General features: G+C 43.9%; 1 protein-coding gene across 8 annotated transcripts in view; it reads right to left on the bottom strand.

Annotated features, from left to right (window-relative positions):
* Positions 1-26681, bottom strand: part of LOC101478501 (protein FAM163A) — a 39152-nt gene extending 12471 nt beyond the window's left edge. For 6 of the 8 annotated variants that reach the window (XM_004553752.3, XM_076875966.1, XM_076875968.1 and 3 more), the window contains exon 1: positions 10100-10598. The gene's annotated coding sequence lies outside the window, so the exon portion shown is untranslated. Of the gene's footprint in view, positions 1-10099; positions 10599-26399 lie in introns of those variants that run through there. The other 2 variants (XM_004553754.5, XM_012919809.4) reach the window with 1 other exon arrangement.
* Positions 26682-27334: the final 653 nt, after the last annotated feature.

The following is a 27334-nucleotide window of genomic DNA, read 5'->3' as shown; positions in this document are numbered from 1 at the left end:
AACACGCCTCATACCAAGGCTCCCGGCCTGTGGCTGAGCTCTGGACAGCTTTAGCTTTAGCTGCTTTCTTTCTGTTAGCATCTTTAAAACAAATTAATGTTCACCTGGATGATAATGGCTTAACTGTCTGATTACACATGTTGTCATAAATGTTTTTGTGGCAATTCCTCCAAATTTTACTTTGCTGAACTTTCTATCTGCCTCACTGATGATAAGAATAGGCCACAGACACATGCTAGCAACCTGCAGCTAAGTGACATGCTAGCAACCTGCAGCTAAGTGACATGCTAGCAACCTGTAGCTAGCATGTGACTTTTATACAGTCACTAGTTTTCACGACTCTCATAGCTGGACAGAGGTGAGCCTGACCGCATCGAGCACAGAAAATCGGTCGGTTCTGGTCTCTGCTGCCTGATCATATTATCTAATACTCAGCTTCATTGACCTGCCATTATTATATCAAGTAGTAGGTAAATATGGGTGTTGCCAATAAGATAACTTAACAGAGCCTTCATTGATGTCATTACTACCCATTCTTTAATGTAAAACGGATGTCATTAATGAGCTCAGTTGTATGCTTTTGTGCATGTACTAAATGAAGCAATGAGATGTCTTCCAGATTACAACGCAGAACCTTCTGCAGTTCAATACTGTTAGCAGCTCTTGTGTTTACTTTACTGAATAATAGTGTCTATTCACCTTTGGTGTGTTTTCCTGATTAGAAAAAGTGCAAATAGGAAATGGAACAGGGACTGATGCATGTTTTTATCAATGAGTTGGAAACAAAATGGAAAGCTTGTGGGTCAATTGAATATAAAGTCAAAATTCAATCACATTAAGATTCTTAACAAGCTGAAGCACTGAATTGCTGCATCTAACCTTGGGGGAAGACCTCTACCCACAGAGCTACTGACTAACACGCACTTCAAAGCTGAAGACTTGAATTGATTTTTTTGCTAATTTATATCCTGTTCTGACAGATTCACAGTGAAGAACTTGAGCAAGAAAAGGAGTTGACATTAACATGCATGCAGCTTTGAGTTGAGGTTTGAGGTTTACAGGGATTTCATTATAGCTGCTCAGCTCCTCCTCTGCTGTCTTGCGATATGCCAGCCTCCCTGCACATTTGGCAGCAGTGCAGCATCGCTGAATGCACATCCAGTATAGGGCAGTGAGCAGCCAGGGAAGCTGTAATTACTGTACCACTATTCTGCTGGTCAGCACAGCAGCCTCATAAAAGGAAATGAAATGTTCCAGCTTTAATCTTAGAGGGAGTAATGTACCACGAATATTGCATTAGCATACAGTCGCAAGGAAAAGTTGCAACAGATGCTCGAACAGATTGAGATCTGGAGAATTTGGAGGTCAGGTCAAAACTACAAACAGCTTCATGTTTCTCGAACCATTCCTGAGCAGTTTATTTGTAGTGTGCCGGGATGCATTATCCTGTTTAACAAGCCCACTGTAATTAGGGAATACCAATGCCACGAAGAAGGTAGGCGACTATTTTTACACAGCTTCCTTTCAACCCATAGTTTAACCTGCCTCCATGTCTTCTCCAGTTAAATGTGGCCCACTGTACATGCGTTACAAAAGAAAGTATGATTCATATGATCAGGCTGAACAAATAGTTTGTGATGCCTTTACCTAAACGGGGTCTATACCTGGACATTTTTTGGTTGAAATAAAAAGAAATGTAAATGCTTCCCTCCAGCACAAATAAACACTTTGAAAGGCCTGGAGAAGTACTGCTCAAGAGCATTTAAACCTGCACAGTGCTGTAAGGCTGGACGATGAATACACAATAAGGCTTCACAAAGTATATCTGAACATATTATATTATTTTGATTTCATAACCTTTGTGCAAACAAAAACAGAATCCGAGCAAATACTTTCATTTTAAACCAGAGGATTCTAATAAAAACTCTGCTGTCCCATTAATCAACAGCTGTACACTCTGGCTGCAGAGCTCCACCCACCGCGGGTGCCTGACCAATCACATTAGGGCCCCGCCCACCTTTGGGCTCCGCCTCCAAACAGGCATGGTGTCAACAAAATGAAATTCTTTGCTCGTATTACGTTTCAGCTCACGCAAACATTATGACATAAAAATCATTCCATAATGTATGTCTTGAATTTATCTAATAAGACTAATTAGGATTCCAGGTAAGACTTCTTTTCAAAATAACACTTCTGACTAAATTTGCCCAAATTTAGAAGAAAGTGTTTACCTTTTGGTGAGAACAATTACGTATGTCAACCTCAAAATCATTCACTTTAACAGAGATAAAGTATCAGTGATGCCTTCATAGTTTTTATTTGGCTCGTGCTAAGTTCAGAGTTCTCATTTCCTTACTGTCCCATCATTGTAGACTCAAAATCTAAGCGTGTCAGGCTACAAACCAGGCTAAACACTTTTATGGAAATGGCCATCAGTCTATGAGCACTGTGCAAAGCCTGTGCCAACCTTCACTCCCTACAGTGCATTTCCCACTACTGTCAAAACAAACCCCAGTGAGAAAAATCCCTGGGTAAGTATGACTGTCAGTGCATTGATCAAAGCTATTTCAACACGTAGCCGTGAGACAAACTGAATGCATGACCTTCAGCTTGCAGGACGGTAACTGAATCCACTGTGCCATCCTGCCAACAGTCAGGCAGACTGAAGAGGAAATGCTTCCAGGACAAACAACCACTCAGCTCTCCTCTGGTCAGTTAGGCAGCGGCTCTCCGCTAATTGTTTTTGAGAGGGTCGCTCACGAGTTTGTCTCAAATGCATCAGGAAGCAAAGACACATCAATAATCAAAGTATCTTTATGCAGACACAAAATTCCAATCTGCAACAAAAGGTTTGTCTCCAATCATCGCAGCCTTGAGCTGTTTTCATCCCATCCATGCAATCATGGTGAGGCTCGAGAAACAGAGAAGCAGCTTGTGAGTGACACGATTCCTACTGACTCTTATTGTAGGCAGGAAGAAAGAGAGGAACGAGAAAAGAGACCCCACAGAAACTTTACCACCCAGTTCATCTTAAGAACATCAGTCTCTTCACGTGCATCAGTTTATTGAGACTAAAAAGTTTACAGACTTTGAAATAATGTGTTTTATTTGACATGGATTCATTTAAAGATTCATGTTGTGCAGCTCACCGTGCTTTAGCCATGTCACACGTTTTATTCATATTCAATATATATTTTACTGCAAATCTTCTGTGTTCTCAGTTCATATTGATACTATCTGCATCTGGTAAGCTGACCTTTCTCATCTTTACTAACCAATGCATATATGCACGCTGAACTCTGGGCTGTGCCACAGCTCGGTGTGAGTAAGAGAAGCAGGAAAAACTGCTTACTGCAAGTATAAATGTTGGATGTGAGCTTCAAGCGCTGCTTGCGTAAGAGAACGGCTGCAGAATCAAAACTAATGCTGGGGAGCGGGTGGGCAGTGATGACAAAAAGATGTAATTTCAGGAAAGACGTGTTTTAAAGAATAACAGTTCGAGTTGACTGTAAGATAAAGAGTTTCCTCTGCGGAGAACAGCTTAAGTCTTAAAGCAGGAGGTACGGAGCTGAAGTAAGCAGTCAGTCATGGGCCACTTCATGAGTGGAAGCCTTGTTTTGTTAGACGGGAGGATAGAGGTGCCTGGGATAGGTGGTCTTATTGCCACGTTAACCTTTTTTCCTTTTACTTTTTAAGGACTGTGATCATGAAGAACTCCTAAAATCTGTCCCAGGCTTTCAGAGGAAACGTCCACTTAAAACTAACAAAAGGTCACATTTTGTGGGTTTGTGCTCCACAAATCCAGTGTGTGTGCTAAACGTTTGTGAGCGTTCAGACGAGTGTATTTGTGTGCATTTGTTTCTCTAACTGAAGCATGAACTACAGATGAACTGCAGACAGCATTGGGGGGAAAAACAAGGTGGAGACATCCTCAAAAACTGGCCTTTCTCACATGTAGCACACAGCAGGAGATAATCCACTTCAGACACATTCTCTATGCTGGAAATATATTTAGTTTAAGTGAGGGTGTTGCCCAGAAAGAGTCTGGTGCAAGAGTCGGTGAATTCACTGGATTATTGCTCTGTTCTTAAATGGACATTACACAGAGTTTGCACAAGAAAGTTAAAAGACTGTTAAACCCTAAAATGACCCCAAACAAAGGGCCATCGTTGACCCTGTGGTTTAGAAAGAAGCACAAAGGACTTTGGGGAAAAATCTAAATACTGTTTGATCCGTATTAGAATTATTATTCTTTTCCCTGATTGCCAAGACTTTGGACCGTGTGGTGGATGCAGTGGAGGAGCATGCAGGGGGCAGTTGTGACAGAAGAGGATGCTACACCTAGCTGATTATTTGTGTGACGAGCCCCAAAGAGAGCAACACAAAGAAGAAGAAGGTCGCACAGGGTTGGATGACGTGCACCTCACAGGGTTATTTATAGAAGAGCCACAGGACAAGTCTCGGCTGTCCATCTGCATCTAAAGGTCAAAGGTCACTCTTTGAGGATGCCAATGTTCACATTTTGGACAGAGAGGACAGATGGTTTGAAAGAGGAGTGAAAGAAGCATCTATGTCCACTGTGAACAACCACTTTTGAACAGAGGGCGGGGCTTATGACACCAACTGTCTGCCATCTATAATCCAGTTTTGAGATCCTTCCCAGACGCCTGAACACCCACTCACGTCCTGGGCCATCTGACCTCAGGAAAGGCTTCACAATGAGTTCACCCAAACCTTGGTTGATTGTGACCTGCACCCGTGTTCACACCTTGACTCGTGTGATTAGGTAGCGGATCAATAGGGGGTCCATGACCCTCTTGGGGCGACACTCCCATTGGGCTTAAAATCTGGGACTCTCCACCAGTTGCTCTTAGAACTGAAGAAGCTTCTTGGATGAAACTTAAAGAAGTCCAGACGCTTTTCTTTCCAAGCTCCTCCGACTACGATCACCCGGAGGACTGAGAACCTTCACAGACTCACAGGGTTGGACATTTCAGTTCTCATGTGCATCTTTGGAAGATCCTTAAAAGTTCAAGTCCATCATTGAATGTGTGAAAACAAATGGTGCACAAATCTAAATGCCAAAGAGCTTCGTTCCCCTTTCCCCTGTCTTCCTGTGCAGGAGAGTCAGTCTGGTGTCATCTAGCAGTTGTATGCATGCGTCTTTGTGTGTGTGCGTTTTTGATGAGTCACCACAGATAAAGCAGCCAGCAGCGGTAGAGCTACATTAGCAGATAACAGCATCTCTCTTCCAGAGACCACCGGCTTTGCCAACAGCCCTTCTTCTCATTCGGTTCATCGTAACCCAGGGTACCTGCGCTTCAGGGCAAGGGGCGTTCACAACCCCGTGCTACAGCGTTTGGAAGTTAGCGTCACGAATGACCATCTAAAGCTGAATAACAGAAAGTAGATCTCAAAACAGTGTGTTTGAGAGGACAGGAGCATGAGGATGCCCACTTCCCTTAATGTCAGCATACTGTGTGTGAGCTGTAATAGGAGTAAGATAGATATTTTTATTTTGTATTTTTTCCTATCAAGTTCTATAGTTTAACGATGTACCAGGAACCAAATATTCCAAGGCAACATATTACTGTTAATCGTGTATCTAGCACTCAGGTGGAGGTGGGCAGCTTACAACTACATGAAGGAGTTTCTTTATGATCTTTTTGGCACATTTATAAGCTGAAAGTAGCTTTCAGCTCCAGACCCAGATCATGCTAGAAACCAGCCATCACTGTAGATTCAGGTCTGTGTTCAAATCCTAGCTGGCAGCTAATAAAGAGGTGAAAACAAGCTGGTCTGACTGCTGTTAGATGCTAGAACTTAGCGTCCTGTCCTGCTCGTGCTGCACTGCAGCTCGGACGCGGCTCGCCTCGCCTTTCATGTGTGACTACAGTACGCGCAACTCTCAACTTTTATGGCAAGAAACATCAATACAGCAGCCACAAAGACCTTAAGGGGCGATGAATAATTCACGCAAGGCTCCTGAAACACTGAAACACTTTCCTCTTCCCCGTGTCGTCTGAGAATCTCTCCGCCAACCCCCAACAAACACACACACAGCTATGGCAGCTCAGACACACTCTTTCATGCATGTTGTCCCAGAAAATACACTCAGTGCAGTGTTAGCAGGAGGATGCAAGGACTTTACAACCAAAGGGAGGCTGAGTACAGCACTGTGCCACAAGAACGCAAGACAGTCAGAATCTCTGACACAGGCCTTCCCTGAGGCAACAATGACTGCGCTTTGATTTCAAAAAATACTCATTTGAATTCAAAACACCACAGGGCAGTTTGAGACTGTCATCATTTGGATGAGACACACATATAATACACATTATGTCACACACGGCGCCTACCGGGCTTCAGATGTTCATCTTGTGTGGACATGATGCAAGATTGTGGGTCAAAATTCAACCACTAGATCACTGGATGATTTCTTTTTCAGCAGACTTTTAATGCATCTGCTTTGGCTGCATGATTTCAAATTGCAGGAACCATTATTAAAATGCTTGTACAAAAACATAAGTGTTTGTGTTAGGACAAGGATACAGTGTGCTGCTTCTGTCCTACCAACAGGCTTGAAGAGGTTAAATTGGCCAGCACAAGGTTAAATATTCCCAGCATTCCCGTATCCGCAGCAGAAACACGAGAAATCGCGTACATCGGGAGGATTCGTTGGGTTTTATAAGGCAAACTGTTTCCTAACTTCACTGAGGATGATCAAATATTTAGTCACATAGCCAGAGCAGGCAGTTACAGAGCAGCTTGGTACTGACAAATCAAATGTTGCTAGCAGCCAGTTGTCATTTCCCACAGTGTTTTGAAGTGTAGGCGCAGCGCACCATCGCACAGCCTTCGTGTTAAATACATTTTGTCTGTTGCTGCTGCGTTAGCTGTGACAGCGCTGACTGCAGACTCCTCTGGGAAATCAGCCCACTTCCTGTTGTATCACAGCCACTGGAGGTGAAGGAATTAAGACGTTTGTGTGTGTGTGTGGAAGCGGGAGGATATAGAGAGGCTGCTCTACAGATATTTCGTCAAGCTGTGTTTTCCAGCCAGTCTCCATGAGAAATGGGTCACACAAGGTTTTAATGTGGCGGAAATTAACGAACATAAACGTAGAAGCGAAGGTTTTGTTTGGATGTTTGACGTGAACATATCCACTCATGGATAAAACACCACCTATAGCAAAGGCTAAGTCTGCAGTCAACACTGGACGTCAGTGCAGCAGCAGCTCTCTGAGGCTTTGCTTCCAAGACAAGAGCTGAACACCATCACATAGCAGCTTCCCAACAAAGTCACTGGTCAGTGAAAGCAGACGTGTAAAACATGAGGCCCGAGGCCCGGAATCAGACCGCCAAAGACACCAATCTGGCCCACTGGATGGCTTTGGAAAATGTGAAGAAGAGCTTTTAACTGTATTTCCTACTGATAAAGACCTTCCCATGGCTGCTCATACACCAATGCAAATAAGTAATAGATACACCATTAAATGACAGAAGAAATAGTTTTTTTTCCTCATATTCTACTTTATGATTTATCAGTGGGTTCAAAATAAAAACAAGCAAAAAGGAAAAAAATATGTCTCACTTGAAAAAAATGATCTACTTTAGAATAATATATATTTATATTAATATATTATTGCACTAACTGAAGTTTTTCTCTAAATTTACACATTTATTTCTTACTATTTCAGCCCAAAGCAGCATTTCTTTCTCATGTAGGAAAACTGCTGATATTGTGCTTTATTTAGGTCTTTATATTAAACGTATTTACGCAGATGAAAAGAGGGATTTCATTGGTCCGGCCCGCTTCAGATCGAAGCCGTCAAAGGGCCCAAAGTGTAAAATGAGTTTGACATCTCTGATTTAGGCGTTTTGAACATGTCAACTTTAATCTAAAGAAAAGACGGTTAAATATATTTCTTCTTTCTCGGACAGCAAAGTAACTGCTGCATGTGCAAATGAGGCAGCAGCACAAACACGTTACACATGTTGGTCGCACACAGTGTCACTACATATACGCTACTGTATATGAACAGTGTTTCCACAGAAATATTGTATAAACGACTGACGTAGCCACCAAAACACCACCTGGTGCTTAGGAAAGAGCTTTTGCGATGCCTAAAACTGAGCTTTGGGCCATCGCCACCTTGGTGTTTTGAAACCGGATACGACAGGCGATGCACATATTTGATTGTGAAGTCAACGCCATGTGTTAAGACGTTGAGGTTAAAAGTTGGCTAAGATGGCGCCGCCCTAGTGGCAGCCTGCTGTAGCAGCTCCCGATCGCCGTAATGTTCTTTTTTAATCTTTTATATTTATACCTATATCTTTATATTTATCTGTTTATCTTAATATGCATCTGTTTCTACACTCATTTTATACGAGTGCTTGATGTTTGTTGTATATTTGCTGCTAGGGCAACTAAATTTCCCTCTGGGATTGATAAAGTTTCTCTGGTAAAAAGTTGCCTGCATAGTCCCCATTATTCACTCTAATAGTGACCATAATTTAAATGTCCACATGACCTGAAGCTAGAGGTCATAAAGTCATCAGGAAAATCTTTACTGAGGAGCAGTCGAGTCAAGCACATTATCGTATAGATTTGTCTACAACTGGATGTTTGTCTCACAGAAGTCGCCCCCTGTTGAGCGATGAAAAGAATGCAGGTCCTTGGTGTCACTGTTACGTTTCGGTGTGTCAGTGTTTTGTTTTTGCGTGACTGTTATGTATTTCCTGCTTTACTTTGAAAGTCTGTGTTATCTTAGTGTGTTCAGTTTACGTTTTCCCTGTCTCGTCAGTTCTAATTTGCCCCAGCTGTGTTTCCCTCCTGTGGTCCATTCCCTGATTGCTCCCTCTATGTATTTAAACCCTGTGTTTCAGTGTGTCATGGTCGCGATCTCCCCCGTGTTGTAAATAGTTTGGTGTTTTGTTGTAAATAAATAGTCTGTTGTAAATAGTTGTGAATGGGTTTGTTAATACTTTCGTCATGGGATATTTTCGTTTTGGGATTTTGGTGGAGAGCCTTCGTGGTTTTATTTTCCTTATTTTTATTTTCCTGCGTTGCACCCCGGTTGCCTAGGCCGGGGTGTAACAGTCACTTTTCAGACTCTGAAGCAGCATCAGTCGTTCATACAGTCTGTGTTGAGAGGAGGATTGTGTTTTTGCATGCGTGTGTATGCAAGCGAAAGAAGGCTAATAAACTAACAAACGACACTACATAACGGAGCCATAACCAGCTTCGTCATCCTGTGACTCTGCAGCCTCCATGAGCAACAGCGAGCACCATCAGTTCTCCAGGTTCTGATCAGGCGAATACAAAAAAAACAACCTCGAGTGCAGAAACTCAAAAACCAAAGCAAAGCGAGCACGTTTTTTCTTTGAAACTTTGCTTTGGTAGCAGGACTCTGAGGATTGACTTCCTTTGGATACAGCCTCAAGTGGCCATTTAGGTAAGAGCAGTTATTTGTGATGGATAAATATTTTTCTTCTTTCAGTCCAAAATTCTGCGTCGTATTTTGCAACTTGATTGTACAATGTGGCCATTAAATGGTTGTATCTGTGTCATGTTTAGCATGTAGTACAGTGAAGGACTTTGGGGGGGGGAGATCCCTCTCCGGGGGCCAAACTGAACTTCAGACCCCAGCAGTGACTCTCAGGAACCTTACCTTGTTTCCCCCATCTGTTCAAAAAACACTAACCCCAAGCAGCGAAGTAGCCGTCACTGCCTTCATCTACACATCACTGTTTAATTAATTTCATTTAATGAATTGCCAGAAGGCGATCAGAGTAGAATCAAAATGGCAAACACCTCCAGCTGAGCTTCTCCGCCCTCACTTTATCTCCACTGCCCACATTTCACGAAGCATAAAAGAGAAAAAATAGCCTCAATTAGACCTTCTCTGCCAGGTAATGTGACATTTTCATAAACCTAACAGAATAGTGACCCTTCTGAACCCCAATCATTCTAATCACAAACTAAGACCTCTGATTATAAATAAATAAATAATAAATAAATGGATTTTAAATAAATCTATATTTTTGTTGAAAACGTCTTGCTTTGTGCTCACAGTTTCAATTTCAACCACACATACCTGATCTAATTACATGGTCCGCTCGTCAATCTTGGGCCAATCTTGTGGAAACTGACCATGAAAAATCCACCAGCATCCTTATCGCAGCAAGAGGAAGACAGAGAAACGCGGTACATGGGACTGCGGCGGAACTTCTCCGAGGATGAGCCGGAGTCCAGAGCGCGTACAGCCGCCAGGGAAACTAAACACCAGCGGTGTGGAAACCCCAGATTAGAGGTCAAATGCACGGCTGTGAACACAGCCAGAACCGGAGGACACTGAAAAATGGAGCATACTGACGGCGCGGCAACCGGAGGAAACAAACCGATAAGGACGAGGACAACTCCGAGATGAGCGCTTTTTACGCGCATGTAGTGTGTGAAAACGCGTTCACCTCCATTCACAGCGGCGTTATTCTCGGGACTCCAAGAGAGAAAGCAAGCGGCAGGAAGCTTGAAATCACGGAATTTAAACCGGACACATCCAACAAGTGCGGGACGCGAAGGCGAAATGACGCTGCTGGGCGGACTGGGGAGCGATGGGAGGAGAGGAGTCGCCCCACATCACGCAGAACCTCCCTTAAAAAGAAGGCGTGATGTAGTGGGCCTACATTTCAGAGGAATGCCAAAAATATATTTATATATGAGCCAGAATATTACCGTCGAGGTTCCACTTAACTCGATGCCAGTAAAAATGAAGTGGGATGTTTCTGAACTCTGTTTAATCACTGCATAAACTTACAGAGTGCACCATATTCAAAATATTAGTACTGTATCATATTACTGTACGAGTATCACAGTACTGTATGATAGCAGTAGAATTCAACATGCTGATATAGTAGAAGAAAGAAAGTTCAATGATAAAGATAATAACACCAAAAATAGCATGTAGTCATCATTATATGGATACAACCAGGAGACAGGACATATCGACGCTTTCAGCCATACTCATCACCCATAAACTCCTTTAGACTCAACAATACAACCTGGATGTTACCCTGAACGCTGGTTCAGAATGTTCCTATTAGAAAACGAAGGCTGGGTAATGCTACAGTAGAGCCCCCATACACAGACCATTGAGCCACAGTAATTGATTTGCCCTCAATCACTGTTCCTTTAATCTACTTACTGTTGCAGCCAAGTCAACGCCAATATTGACGGAGAGGGAAGGCCTGGCTGACTAAAAAGGGATGTGCAACAAAACTGAGACACACAGATTAATGCAAGTGAATCCAAGAAGAGCAGGGCAGCGGAAGCTGGGCAGTCTTGCTCCAGGCTCTCAAACTACAGAGGACAAAAACTGCCAAAATCACAAAGCAATAAATGATTAAAATGCATAAAAAATAAAGGCAAGGCAAGTTTATTTATATAGCACAATTCAACAGCAAGTTGATCCAAAGTGCTTTACAGAGACATTAAAAAACAGAAACAAATAAAAAGCAGGATTTAAAATGGGAAAAAAGGAGTAAGTTTTAAAATTTAAGCTTAAAAGTAAAACGGTGCAGATTTGGTGCTTTATTCAAATGCAGCTGAGAACAGGTGAGTCTTCAACCTGGATTTAAATAAACTGAGCGTTTCAGCTGATCCGAGGCTCAATAAATAATAAATAAAGTTTGCATTAAAAAGGTTATGTAATATAATATGATTCTTCTTTTTAGCTTGTAGCTTTGTTTTACTTGTTGACCTCTAAGAAGCTTGGACCTGTTTATTTCTCATCGATACGATTTATTGACGTATTATTTGACTGTATGACTTCCAGCTAAGCTAAGGGACTAGTCCATACGTCACCAAATGGCTGACCTCGGTCCGGATCCGGACCAAGTGCTGGATCTGTCTGGAACGGTAATCAGTGCCAGAAAAAAATTCCCCATGATGCATAAACCCAGAGCTCTGTTTTATCAGTACGGCGTAAAACAGTGGGCGCAGGTAAACCAGTCCTTACGGTAATCGCCTACTGTTTATGGAGTTAGGCAGAAAAGCCAATCAGACATATAGCGTACTGCAGACACAACATAGAGAGGAGCAGACACGGTGTGCTCGGCGGTGAGCGAGTGGACGAATCAGTGTGGGCTCATTCCTCCAAACCTTTATGTCTCACATGCTGTGAAACAGTGGAGCTGTTAAGCGTCTCTATGAAATCAAACACAAGTTTGTTGAAAAGACGCATCCACCAACACACACATTCATATGTGCACCAATCACGTTCAGACCCAGATTCAAGCTCCTCACGCCGCAGTCACATGATCATTTATCCCACTGAGGGATAGTGGGCGCTCGTTTTAGAAAAAGGCCCGTTTTTCCAATTGCAGATGTGATTTGTTTCTTGAAAAGCTGGCCTCAAATTCCTCTTTAATTGTTTGAAGAAACAATTAGGAAAGGAAAGAAGAAATACGAAGAGAAACGAGACACGTTTTTGGAATAAGCACTTTTGATTGTATTATTATGAAGAAGAATATGTTTATTATTTGTAATGAAGGCCTGGAGTTCACTCTGTTAGCCATGTGTGTCTTAATCAGAACAAAAAATAAATATCACTGTGATGAAGTGGAAATATACAACCATGATTTGATTGACATGGGATGAAACTGAGATCTGGACCTTGTTGTGAACGAAATCTTAGTGATCGAACCTACTGGGACTAGTCCTTCTTCTAAGTGTAGACAGCTACGTCAGTGCTGTGGGAACAGAATCAGTATAGGAAAGCATCCATCCATCCCTCATCCTCCCATCCATCCATCCATCCATCCATCCTCCCTCCATCCTCCCATCCATCCATCCTCCCATCCCTCATCCTCCCATCCATCCATCCATCCATCCATCCTCCCTCCATCCTCCCATCCGTCCATCCATCCATCCTCCCATCCCTCATCCTCCCATCCATCCATCCATCCTCCCTCCATCCTCCCATCCATCCATCCGTCCATCCATCCTCCCATCCATCCATCCTCTTCTGCTCTTCCTTATCAGGGTCAAGTTTAAAAAGTAGCAAAAACAAATACATTAGTCTGACCACTTAATGCTTTATTGCAACTATAATCACTCAATTTTACAAGCTGACATCTGTTGCAAGGCTTGTGTTGAGTATATTTTATTTCTGAACATCTCATAGTCCTCCGTCTTCTCATCTTTGGCTACTCGCCTCACTTACACAGTAAGACGTGGCTGACGAGGTACTTTGGGGTTGTGAACTGAAATGTTGGAAACACAATCAGGAAAACTTTGTCTGAAATATCAGTTTCTTGTGATGATACTCACAGTAGCTCATGGCTACACATCTGAGATAAAACTGCAGGGACAGCTTGTCGTGCAGCTCAGTACCGGATCTGCGTTCAGTCGACCAGGTAACCTTTACTGCCACAGAAAGTGATTTTTCTTTTAGTTACCCAAAATTACAGAAAAAGACTGGGAGATGAAAACAAGCAGATCCTTTTAGTGAAAATACCACTGGTACAAAGTCAGTGTGTGCTAAAAACATTCAGGGAACAAAAGGAATTCAAGACAATAAAAGAAAGAGTCTGACATCTTAGAAGATTTAGAGGATTGAGAGACCGGTAACACCTTGCTACCACTCTCATGTCTGTATGCTAGACATGAATCTGCAGAGAACATGTCTAGCTTTGCTTCAAATAAAGACCTACTGTCATGGTTGGCTGTGTGGCAGGCGGGCAAGCAGGAGTGGTGGATCCAAAATGCAGGACTCAGACACAGAAGTTCAACTTAAAGCGCAGCTTTAATGCTGGAAAACCTCTTACTAACTAAACTCACCAAAAGACAAACAAAAACGCTGGTGGACTAAAACACTGAAGCACAAAACACTGAACTGGAAACAAAACACTGGCAACACGGAGGCAAAACACACACAGCTTGTTGAGGGTACGACGCAACACTGACTCAGAGAAACACAGGGACTAAATACACTGGGAAGTAACGAGGAGAATGAGACACAGAAGGAGGGCACAGCTGGGGGAAATTAGAACTGACGAGACAAGCAAAGCAGGACACATTCACATAAGACACGGACCTTCAAAGTAAAACAGGAAGGATCACACAGAGACGCGAACTTGACACAGTGGAGACAGCAACTAAGAAACACAGAGACATAAACCATAAGGCAGAGGACTCTAAGAACCGAGAGACACAGAGGGGAACTCAAACATGCAGACACAGACTTACACAGAACAGAGGGGACATAGAGAAACATGAAGGGCAAGGGATCGAAACTAGAAACTCACACCAAGTACAATAATACAAAAATCACAAAGAACTAAAACGCTGGGTCAGGAGACCCAGGACCCTGACAGTACCCTCCCCCCAAGGGCTGGCTCCCGACAGCCCAACACAAGAAAACGAAAAAAAAACCCAAAAACCGCCCAAAACAGAAAACAACCCGACCAGGGCGGGCGGCGGGGGCCCAGGAAGGAGGGCACGAAACAAAAACACCAAAGCACAAGAAAGCCCCAAAACAAAACACGAGCCCAGAAAAAAGAACAATGCAGGGGGCCGACAGCACAGGAGTCCAAACAGGTCAGGGGGCCGGCCGTGCGGAAGCCAACGGCGGCGACGAAGGAGACGACGGAGCAGTTCAGGGGGCCGGCCACGCGGAAGGCAGCGGCGGCGCCCCAGTGTCAAGCGTACTGGCTGAGGCCCGGTGGGCACAGGACCAGGCGGGGCAGGACCAGACGACGGCGGGGCCGGACCAGGCGAAGCACAGGCAGAAGCTGGACCAGGCGTGGATGAAGACACGGAGGCTGGACCAGACGAGGCCGAAGGCTCTGATGAGGCTGGACCAGGCGAAGCACAGGCTGAAGCCGGACCAGGCGAGGACGAAGACTCGGATGAAGCTGGACCAGGCGACGACGAGGTGGCCGCAGGGGGCGGCTGGACAGGCTCCTCGGGCCCTCCAGCTGACGCGGCGTGAGGCTGAACGGGCCCCTCGGACCCTCCAGCGGAGACAGGAGGCTGAACGGGCCCCTCGGACCCTCCAGCCGACGAGGCATGAGGCTGGTGTGGTTCTCCGGAACCGCCAGCTGACGAGGAGGGCTGCTAGACGGGCTCCTCGGGCCCCCCAGCTGAAACAGGAGACAAAGGCCGGAGCGGTCCCTTGGACCCTCCAGCGGAGACACGAGACGAAGGCCGGAGCGGTCCCTCGGACCCTCCAGCGGAGACACGAGACGAAGGCTGGACGGGCCCCTTGGACCCTCCAGCAGAAGCCATCACAAAGCCAGCAGGCATGGAGTCCACTGGCAGACATGAAGGAAATGGGTGCTGTGCTGAGCACTGGCCCTGCTCAGACAGCACTGACACGGGGCACTTCCCAGGTGGCTGCTTAAACTCCAGGGGTCCAGCATCAGCTGAGGACTGGGACCTAGCCTCTGGGGAAGCCCTGGAGCGGCAAACAGTGCCAATGGCGGCTGAACCATGAAAAGCACCTTGAGTAGGACTTAGGCTTTCTCTCTGCATGGAGTGAACGAGTGGAACCGGTAATGCTGGAGCCAGAGCTACTGGGGCCTGCGCTACAGGCGGCACTGGAGCTACTGGGGCCTGCGCTACAGGCGGCACTGGAGCTACTGGGGCCTGCGCTACAGGCGGCACTGGAGCTACTGGGGCCTGCGCTACAGGCGGCACTGGAGCTACTGGGGCCTGCGCTACAGGCGGCACTGGAGCTACTGGGGCCTGCGCTACAGGCGGCACTGGAGCTACTGGGGCCTGCGCTACAGGCGGCACTGGAGACTGAGCTGAGGGTGGCTGCGGGGGAGCTAACTGGGCTGAGGGTGGCTGCGGGGGAGCTAACTGGGCTGAGGGTGGCTGCGGGGGAGCTAACTGGGCTGAGGGTGGCTGCGGGGGAGCTAACTGGGCTGAGGGTGGCTGCGGGGGAGCTAACTGGGCTGAGAGTGGCTGCGGGGGAGCTAACTGGGCTGAGAGTGGCTGCTGAGCAGGCGACACTGGGAGCTGAGCTGCTGGAGACACAGGTGACACTGGTGTACTGGGGTGAAAGCAACGAGGATGCAGTCCCTCTCTTAAGGGAGGATGGAATGATTTAGTGATAAAGCTTGATGGGAACAGATGCTGATGCTGAGAATACCAGGCAGCGAGGGCTTCCAGGAGGGTAGCTGACTCTACCTTGCCTGGACCGCCCATGCCAAACAGTTCGAAGCAAATCCTGGCTCTCAGAGCTGTTATTAATTGTTTTAATCCGTTAATGTCCAAAAAACCAGCTGTGCAGAGGGTGGAAGACAAAAAGTTGTCGAAAAAGACCACCTGAAGGAGTCTCTTGGGGGTGTCCTCAGCGTGGATTACCTCCCGGCAGTAATTCCACAACTGCGCGAGATACTGAGACCGTGAGTCCGCAGGATCCATTTGATGGTTGCGTCGTTCTGTCATGGTTGGCTGTGTGGCAGGCGGGCAAGCAGGAGTGGTGGATCCAAAATGCAGGACTCAGACACAGAAGTTCAACTTAAAGCGCAGCTTTAATGCTGGAAAACCTCTTTCTAACTAAACTCACCAAAAGACAAACAAAAACGCTGGTGGACTAAAACACTGAAGCACAAAACACTGAACTGGAACTGGAAACAAAACACTGGCAACACGGAGGCAAAACACACACAGCTTGTTGAGGGTACGACGCAACACTGACTCAGAGAAACACAGGGACTAAATACACTGGGAAGTAACGAGGAGAATGAGACACAGAAGGAGAGCACAGCTGGGGGAAATTAGAACTGACGAGACAAGCAAAGCAGGACACATTCACATAAGACACGGACCTTCAAAGTAAAACAGGAAGGATCACACAGAGACGCGAACTTGACACAGTGGAGACAGCAACTAAGAAACACAGAGACATGAACCATAAGGCAGAGGACTCTAAGAACCGAGAGACACAGAGGGGAACTCAAACATGCAGACACAGACTTACACAGAACAGAGGGGACACAGAGAAACATGAAGGGCAAGGGATCGAAACTAGAAACTCACACCAAGTACAATAATACAAAAATCACAAAGAACTAAAACGCTGGGTCAGGAGACCCAGGACCCTGACACCTACAACCAAAGTAAACATCTATCCTGACTTTAGCCAAAGGCAAAAGAACAATGACCCACCACATCTTATTCTCATTAATTATCTTACTAGGTTGGGTTTTTTGCAAACACAAAAGTGTAAACACAAGTTATTGTTTTTCAGAACAGTAATCTGTTTCTTTGATCCACCACTATGACAAAAACTGAAATGTCTTTAATCAAGATATTAATCCATAAGAGCCCAGACACATTTTACAGGAAAACTCTGGGAGAGTCAAAGTTGAAACTTTAACAGGAACTTTCCTCCGTGTGTAAAGGAGCGTAGACACCTGTGTGGCCGTGGTTGTATGGATTAAAGATGCTCATTCAGTAAAACTAGAGTCGCCTCAAGGATACGGTTCAAAACCTTTAGTCACTGCTTTAAATGTTCTCTGGAAAGAAATGCATACCTGTTCAGACTTGGGAGAGTGGGGGACCTTACAAAAACAAGGACATGGGTTTAGACCGCTCCTGTAAATGCACGCCACACCAGTCTGTGCAAAAACTGTGTATCTGAAATGTAAAAGAGAAAGAGAGCATCCAGAGCAAGCTAGAGCTGTTTGATTTAACTGACAGTATTGACTCTGGGGGAGGTGCAGACACAAGATTTGAGTTTCACATTGCTGGATCAGTCAGCAGTGACCTTCCCTCATTACATCCAGGACGTTACTCCGTATTACAGTATTATATTTTAGTCAGAGGAGGGGACTAGATGATAGAATAGGCAGAAGGGTCTGAGATCACAGAGGGCAGACAATGTAACACACATATACTGCTGTGGCAAAAAGGGGGGAAAGTTGTGTAAGTATAGACATGTGCTGGTTGACATGATTAACCCTAACCTGAAAATCTGGCTAGTAGTTTCTGAAGCATATATATCCTATTTTGGTGACTGATATAAATATGAGTTACAGCAGATGTGTTAAACAATGGCTTGTTGCAGTTAATCAAGCAGTCAGTCAGACAAGATATCCATCACAGCCAGAGCTTTATAACTCATGTCTGACCTGCGCCGTCTGATGGACTGATGGGTTATGGGGAGTGCACTGTAGAAACACAATGCAATGGATACTGGGCAGCAAAGCTGGGCACTGACGAGGTACTGGCATTTAAAATCAAAATAAAACCAAGTAAGAGCTAAAGTAGCTATCACCTGGCTAGGTGTTTGGGTGTGTGTGCAGCATCTCTATAGCAACCTGGCTCACAGTGTGCCGTGAGAGTGGAGACCATAGAAAAGCGAGCCAGGAAGCTCCCACTGCACACTTTTGGTGCTGATGTTAATGTCAGAGGAGGTTTGGAACACATCAGCATCTGGCATCTCCGCCGTGAAGCTTCATGTGCTCTGCTGCGTCAAGGGCGAAATAGTGTGGTTTCCAAACCCTTCCAGTGTGTAATAATACCACAGCTGATGGTTTAGTGTCCAGGAAAAACTGACTGTTACATTAAATTCAGTGTAAATGTTTGTAAAGGCACCTTGCATGGGGTGGAAGACAAAATGTGTGGACTAATAGTTTTGTCCATATCATCTAAAGTTTTCTATATGAAAAGACTTTTTAAGAAAAAGGTCACAAAGTTCCCCTTCCACCACTAAAATCTCTACAAAGGTGCATTTTAGCAGAGTCTTTGTGAAGGTTCTCAGTCATCCAGCTCATCGTAGCCCAAGGAGTTTGGAAAGAAAAGCGTCTGGACTTCTTTAAGTTGCTTGAAGACGTTTCACCTCTCATCTGAGAAGCTTCTTCAGTTCTAAGGTCAAATGGTGGAGAGTCCCAGATTTAAGCCCATGGGGGGACACCCCCCCTCCCCCCCATGGGGGGAGTGACTTCAGAAAATCAGATGATAGGGTGGGGCTAGGTTTCACAGCGGGTTCACCTGAAACCTTGGTTGATTGTGACCTACACCCATTTTCACACCTTGGCTCATGTGATTAGGTAGAGGATCAACAGGGGGTTCATGACCCTCTTGGGGGGGGAAACTCCCACAGGGCTTAAATCTGGGACTCTCCACCATTTGACCTTAGAACTGAAGAAGCTTCTCAGATGAGAGGTGAAACGTCTTCAAGCAACTTAAAGAAGTCCAGACGCTTTTGTTTCCAAACTGTTGAACAGTTAACTAATTGATTTGTTAGTAAATGAATTTAGTGCAAATTAAAGTTTAATTACTTTGGAATAATGTGTTGAATTAAATGCAGGCCCTGCATATCAAGATGAAAATATCATCCATCTGACTGAAGCACAGTAAATGCTTTGAGGCTGCTTTGCTGCCACTGGGACCGGAGAGCTTGCATGAAAAGTGAATTCCCAAATTAATTTATGTCAGAGTGGCTGATCACCAGCTAGACATCAAAGTAAATCTGCTAAAGAAGCCTTTCAAACACAGAGAAGCTGCTCTGCAAAAGCAGCGCGATGCGAATGCTTAATTCACATGTTCAAGAACTGGACAGGAGGCTTGAATTTGTCTATATTTGTAGACAAAAATCAAAATGACCAGAGTTTCCAGACTGTACTGTTTGTGTCATTTGATGAACTTAATAAATCCACAGTGCTGTGTGTATTTTCCTCACTGTGGTGCTGGGTTTTATCTAGCTGTTGATATTCAGTATTAATAACTTTCACAACAGTTACTGCATTTCAGTTTCCTCTGTCCGTGCATACATGAACAAAACGGATCAGAGGCAGATAGAAGGAACATGCAGGACAGAAACGGTGCGAGAAAAGAGACGAGACCAGGTTAGAAGTAGAAGTACAATATGGGCAGAAGACAGAGGAGGAGAAACGGAAAGAAGAGAGGAGGCGACAAGAAGAGGAGAGCCCTGTGGGCGATGATAGATCATGACTAAGCATTACACTGTTGGCTGTAAGTGAAGCCATTCATCAGGTGACCTGCAGCGATGCCTGCTCTTCATTCAGTGCCGATTTTCCAAAGTTAACATCAGTATCTATTTATACTAAAGTGCAGATGAAACAAATCACAGGAAATAAACAGCGTATACAGTACAAGATCAGTACCTAGCATTAATACAAGAAGTACAATCTTACTGAAGTACTTCACAGACCTGTTTGCTACACTTGTATCCATGAAATCCTTCACTTTTACTGCGGAAACTTCGATTCTTACCTAATCTGCTCGTTATCCCAAACATCCTAGCTGCTCTACAGTGAACAGACCATGACATAATAAGATAATAAGATTAGAACTGCTCAAATACAGTGAAAGCACTCTTGCTGCGTGCTTTGACTGACAGGTGACAGGTGTGGTTTGCCTCAAAGAAAACCATAGACTGTAAAGGTGGACATCACCCAGTGGTTGTAGATTCTGCGTTACATGTTTGTGTGGCACCATGTTGGTTTTTCACACCTCATGTGACTTATATGGCGTATTGGCTAGCACTTACCTAGCTTGCTTAGCCAGTTGCATTAATAAAATGTACAGGTGCAACTCAAGGACACAGGTATTGGCTAATTAGTTCTGAGAAATGGACTGATACAACACTAAAATCTCACTCATCAAAAGTGTGAACTGCAGCCTCAGTTTCCGGTTCTCAGTTGACAGGAGTGGCACCCACTGTGGTCTTTGTTGCTGTAGCTAATCTGCTTCAAGGTTGGACGTGTTGTGCATTCAGAGATGCTCTACTGCATGTAACATGTGGTGATTTGAGTTACTGTTACCTGCTTATGAGCTCAAAGCAGTCTCCTCTGACCTCAGTGAGGCATCTTCACCCAGAGAAACACCTCTCACTGGATAGTTTCTTTTTTGGACCACTTCCTGTAAAACCAAGAAATGCTCCTGTGGGAAAATCCCAGCAGATCAGCAGTTTCTGAAATTCTCAGACCAGCTGCTCTGGCACCAACAGTCATGCTATGTTCAACTAAACCACCTCTCTTCCCCTTATGACGCTCAGCTTTCAGCAGGTTTGATCGTGTCTAGGTTCTTGAATGCACCGAGTTGCTGTCATGTGATATTTGCATTACGAAAATGTGAATCTAACAAGGTGACAGATGAGTCTATATAGTTATGTGTCCTGACGGTATAAAGCAGAGGTACAGGTGCATTAAAACCTGGATGACCAGGAGGCAACATCTCTGACTGTGAGGAGGAACTCCGTTGTTTTGGAGTCAATGTGAAAACATTACAGATGGGTTTATGGTCTTGACTTCTTGTTTGAGGTCTTATCCAATATAACAAATGTGGTGCAGTTTAGGGTGAAACAGACATCCAGGGCAAAGGTGGACAAACTGGATATTTTCCCTGTTGTATAAACCCAGTCTTCATGGCCCAGCATGTTATGTTCATAGAACAGAGAACGTTGTCTTTGCTGTGTTTGTGTCACTGTGAAACTAAGAAAGCAGCATTAGCCCATCACATTTAATTGTTGTGCTCAAGTTGTCCAACAGTGTTGGTCAAGTTACTTGAAAAAAGTAATTAGTTACTAATTACTGATTATGTCACCAAAAAGTAATCCCATTACTTTACTGATTACTTATTTTCGAAAGCAATTACTTACTTAATTTTCAAAAACATGACACACAACCTGAATACATAATGAAGCACAGACCTTTCAGCCCAGTTCTATTTCTTTGCATAATCCATCAAATGAAAAAGTTTCTTTTTAAAACGTATTTTATTCATTTTAATTTTTAACTTCATGCATCAAGCAAAATGAAATTATATGCAACAGTCTTTCAATATCTCCTGCATATTCCAGCATATACAATAAAATCATGTTTTGTGTTTACACTCTTTCAAATAGATGCAAGTAAAACACAGCAAAAATAACTCAAATCAAAGACTCGGCAGCTCTTAAATCTATTGTCAGCTGTTTAGCAGGAGTGGGGCGGGTGGAGGTTTGTCCACAGCGACATGTCAGTGGGGGGATCTGGGGGTTTCTCTGTGAATGTCACGTTCCCGTGGCAGCGTGCTCGCTGCTCGCTCAGATTTCAAGTTAAATTTTTGGCTGTAGAAAGAAGTTTTCTTCCCATGCAGAGTGCACAGTGGACGCTAATGTTTTTGTCACTTTGACAGAATCAAGCTCAAAGTAATGTGATTACTTCCACACTAAACGCTGCATGCTCGTACTCTCTCTGCACTCCATATTATCCATTGTTGATCTGCACACGTCTGTCGCTGCCACGAACGTCGCACGCTCGTACGTCACTTTCATGAGACGCTCACACAAACAACATCATGGTTTAGTAACGCAGCATGCTTATGGGAAAGTAACCGTAATCTAATTACTTTTTGCAATAGTAATCCCTTACATTACTAGTTGCTTGAAAAAGTAATCGGATTACAGTAAGATGTTACTTGTAATTCGTTACTGCGCATCTCTGATGTCCAAGCCACTGTTATTTTACCGCATGTGCAAACCCTGCGTGCCGTAGGTGAAGCTATAATAAATGAATAAAGCTTCAGATGATGAGGATGATCCGCCCCCTCACATCCAGCTTCATCCTTCGAGCTATTCCCGCTGCTCCGTTCTCTCTGTCACTTCCACTTTCCCACGCTGTCAGATTCCCCTCATTCAATTTCATCATGTCTGCTGTGGTTTAACGAGCCCCCGTTCTTTAAAAATTCATTGCCTTTGTGTCTTTCTGCCTTTCAGACCTTCTTCCCTAAAGCCGCCTGCAGCACACATTCACCTCCGCCTCACCGTCCGCGGCCAGGTCTTTCCCTGCGAGTCTCAAACAGCTGCTAACTCCGCTCCAAAACCACCGTCGTTTACACGCCAGGGTCCTGTCCTCATTCCTGTCATCAGTGGGGACTCTGCTCTAATGTTTGATCAGAGTGTAATCACCAGAGTATTTCATTGCTTAGCCTTAAATCTGCAAATATTATTCTTTCCTTCTCTGATTCGAGATTCTTAATGTCCGTCTGGAAAAAGCTAAATACTATAGCTTAATGCAACAAACGCCTATTGCAGCTGTTTAAGACAGAATACGGGTGAACTGGAGCCTGTTCATCCCAGATATGTTGTACAGCTGAGGGGCTTTTGTTGTACAAATCCAGTCTAAAGCACCAAAGGGACTTTCGGTGGAATGAGCAGAGAGGGGTTTAGCTATAGAGATTTACAGTTCTTACTGAAGGACAAACTTACTCCTCACAGAAGAATATAGCATTTTCTACCTTGTGGGCATATTGCCACACCATCTTTTATGAAATGTCAGTTTTTCTGTTTGTTTTTTCCAAGTTAGTGAGTAACCGTTGCTTCAGGTGGATTTAAAAAAAAGAAAAGAAAAAAAAAAAAGGTAAATCATAAAAAACAGAAGAGGAAATGAGGAAAATACGACCTGGAAAACAAGACAAGCAGCAGACAGTGAAAGATGTCTATGAGGGCAAACAATACGCGGTGATGGTGCATATTGTGTCTGTTGTCACTGAGCGTGGCAGCTTGATGCATCGCACTGCTGGGCCAAATACAATTCTGCGAGTGCGACCAGTCTGCCATATCTGCATATCAATTATTTGTGGCTGCCATAAATACAGTTTAATGGAACTGTCAGTGTGTGCCATTGCATATTAACTGAGCCTGGAGCTCAGCTGCAGCTGGTTGCTGCTGGCAAACAATCCTGGACACATCTGCATCCAGGTGGAGAACAGCAGGAAGTGCGGCACCTCATTTAAGGGAGCTGTACTGACTTGAATATAGATAATGGGGAGGGGCTGAAAAGATTGGTTTTCTTAATAATTATCAGAATTTTATTATGAACAACTTCACATGCATATGAACTTGAGTGACAGCCCATTCTTAACCTCCTAGGACCTGCCGTCCACATGTGTGGACGTCACATTTTGGGTTATTTAGACCAAAATACTAAATCTTGCTCTACAATGGCCTGATATCCACTTACCAGGACATTATATTGCAACTGTTCTATCAAAATTTTAAAAGAATATCCTCATATGTGGCTCTCATTTTCCTTACGAACAAAAATTATGTAAAAAAAAAAAATCTGGTACTTCTTTGTTTTTACATTCATCAGGTCCCAATCAGCCCAAATATCAAAGAGAAATTAAAAATGCTGCTGTGGAAGAGTTCGGGTCTCAGGAGGTTAATCCATAGGGTTTAACTCTTTACAGCCGTAACAGCTTCAACAGTTGTGTGAAGGGTTTCCACAAAGTTTAGGAGTGCTCTTCCTATTTCCCCCTGGATGTCTTTAAGGTTTCCACGTCTTTGACATAGGAGAGGTCAGGGCTGATCGTTTAAGAAAAGGTGTATGGTTGTGTGCTTCTGTAAATAAAAGTATTGTATAAAACAAAAGATAAACTGTGAGGAAACTGATTTTAAAGCCATAACTATACTGCCATACAGAGTACTAAATATTCAACACATCCATATTCCAGCGTACACCACATTAGCAGATTTGACCATAACATGAAGATATGGAGAGGAGCTTTTGAAGCTAGTAAGAAAAGACGTGCTGAGAAAGAGCAAAACAGCTGTGATGTTCGCTTTGAGAGTGTGGACAAGTACAGCGAAGGAGAAAGTGCTGCACGGTGTCCTAATGCATGTAGAAGAAAACATATGATCAAGTGTCAAGAGAGCAACTGTGGAGCTGCAGAAGAGTCTGAGGAGGAGGTGCAGCGCATGCATGAGGACAATGAGACAGGTGTGTGGTCTGCTGCCACAATCTGCAGTGAGAGTAGGTGGCAGGTTGGAGGAGAGGCTGAAGAGGTGGAGGTATCACAGCCAGAGAAAGGGAGTTTCTACTATTAGAACTTCCCTGGTTTTACTAATGTTATTAGTTTTTAAAGATGATTTTCTGTGTTTAATCAATCGGCATACTTAAACCTGGACCAATCACAGTACACCTACTTGCCTCACAGCTTCTCTTATGTTAAAAAAGTTCCAAATGCAGTTGTAGCTCAAAAAAAAAAAAAGTCCCTAAAAATGGAGCACTGCTTTATAATGTTACCTGATTCCTGCACCAGAATTATGAAAGAGCACCCATGTTCCAAAAACACCTATATAAAGCTTATAGCTGCTGCTATGTATCTGAGGGATTAGCAGGAGATTGATGGTTCTCCCCTGTATTCCTCCAGCGGTCCTAAAATTAATACGAGTGATAAGAATTTTGGCACAGGAATTAAAATAGAGGCGCTCCTCTTCTGGAAAACATCCTTCAGCGTATGAGTGTGACTCAGTACACCCTCATTTACACACTGAATGCACTGTACATGCACACAGGAGCTGCTCACACACTAATCTACACGCTTGCATACATTAAAATGCAGCACCGCTCACCATATAACAGAGTAAGAGACCTGAGAACATAGGAAATACTAGTCAGGTGGTCGGCTGAGATAAGCTTGTGGTCTTTTTGATTTGGCAGTAAATCAACTGACTGCAGGTGGCAATAATGCACAGAGGTCAGCACCGAGGCCTCACAGTCAACTTGGGGTTTTTTGCAGTCACTGAGTTGACCGCAAACCCGTCTGTATACCAACATGTTCTAGAGTCAAATGTGTGAAAGCTAAGCGTGGCCCAAACTGGGTCGTGCAACAGATAGAAAAGAATCAACAGTCCATTCAAAGAGCAGACCTCAACCTGAGTTAAATGATGTGACGGACGCTTAAAAAAAAAAAAAAAAAAAAGCTGTGCTCATGCAGTTGTTGCAGGTCTGAGAGTCTATGGCAGGGGTGGGAACTCCAGGCCTCGAGGGCCGGTGTCCTGCAGGTTTTACATCTCACCCTGGGTCTACACACCTGAATCACATGATTAGTTCATTACCAGGCCTCTGGAGAACTTCAAGACATGTTGAGGAGGTCATTTAGCCATTTAAATAAGCTGTGTTGGATCAAGGACACATCTAAAACCTGCAGGACACCGGCCCTCGAGGCCTTGGATTGCCTACCCCTGGTCTATGGTGAATGTGATGTTAAACGCCCATGTAGAAAGGACGGCACTGTGACAACGGACTTGCTCCTACTCTGGGTTCCCTCTTTATTCTGGTACGAAGACAACAGCACCTAGTCATCATCGACAGTGTGTTCTTAGTTAACAAAAGACTAATATACATTCCTACAATACAACGCTGTCAAAGTCTTTCTTTAAAAGTTCTAGCTGAAACCAAATGTGCGATCATATAGTAGCAGTATTTTTATTTTTTCCATCCTTGTGCTAACCGAGGTGAGAGCTGTTATTTCTACTTTTTTCTTAAACAACAACAATAAAATAAAAAACATAAATTTCTCATCTAAAACAAACACCATTGTTTATCGTTTTTGTACAACAACATCAAGTAAAAATGCGTAACAGCACCTACCTGTACAAAGATAACAGCACGCAGTCATCATCCTGTTACAAAACTGCAACGTTCGGGTCTGTTAACAAGCAACAGTTACAGTCTCATAGTGTTCGAGCTGGGTGGAGCCAGACAGCGCCCTCTAGCTATCTAGCTTAGCATGCTAACCAAAAATGCTACTGGTGAATAAAGTTAGTATTAATGCACCAAAATGCCTGTAACTTTCAGTGTACATGCTAGTACTGCTTACAATAAAAATACATGTTAACAGTTACCTCTGTGAGAGTGTTTTTACTAATGAGCATGCATTATTTTCCTTTGCTGAGACAGCTACTGCGCAGCTATTTGGAACCTTAATGCAGTTGCAGTATTTGTCCACAAGGTGACTCCAACTATTCACAAAGCACATTAATTTTGAGGAACTTCATTGTTAAGCTTTTTGAACTCTGTTACACTCACAAATATGAATAAACTGAACCAACATTGTCAAGAAGAATATGGCAAAATTCCTCCACAACTGATAAACAGAGGTGTGGACTCGAGTCACATGACTTGGACTCGAGTCAGACTCGAGTCATTAATTTTATGACTTTAGACTTGACTTGAAAAAATGTTCTAAGACTTGTGACTTGACTTGGACTTTTACACCAATGACTTGGGACTTGAATTGGACTTGAACCGGTTTACTTGAAAAGACTTGATATTTTACCCCAAATATAAAATTTAACATGCATATTATATAGAGATTGAAAATGTGACGTCATTCACGGGTAGAACCACAAAGGATTCTGGGAACTCGTGGCAAGCGGTACTAGCGCACGCAGGCTTTCAATTAAAATCAGTTATACAGCGATAAAAAGAAACACAAAAATGTCAAGAAGCCGTTGTATTATTAACTGCAATAGCCGGTCGCATGATAGCCACGGGAAGCCGACGGGTAAAGAGATCGGTTGTTA

Source organism: Maylandia zebra, linkage group LG17, assembly GCF_041146795.1.
Source record: "Maylandia zebra isolate NMK-2024a linkage group LG17, Mzebra_GT3a, whole genome shotgun sequence".
Classification (NCBI taxonomy): domain Eukaryota; kingdom Metazoa; phylum Chordata; class Actinopteri; order Cichliformes; family Cichlidae; genus Maylandia; species Maylandia zebra.
Note: the sequence above shows the minus strand (reverse complement) of the source record. Positions and strands in the feature narration are given on the sequence as shown.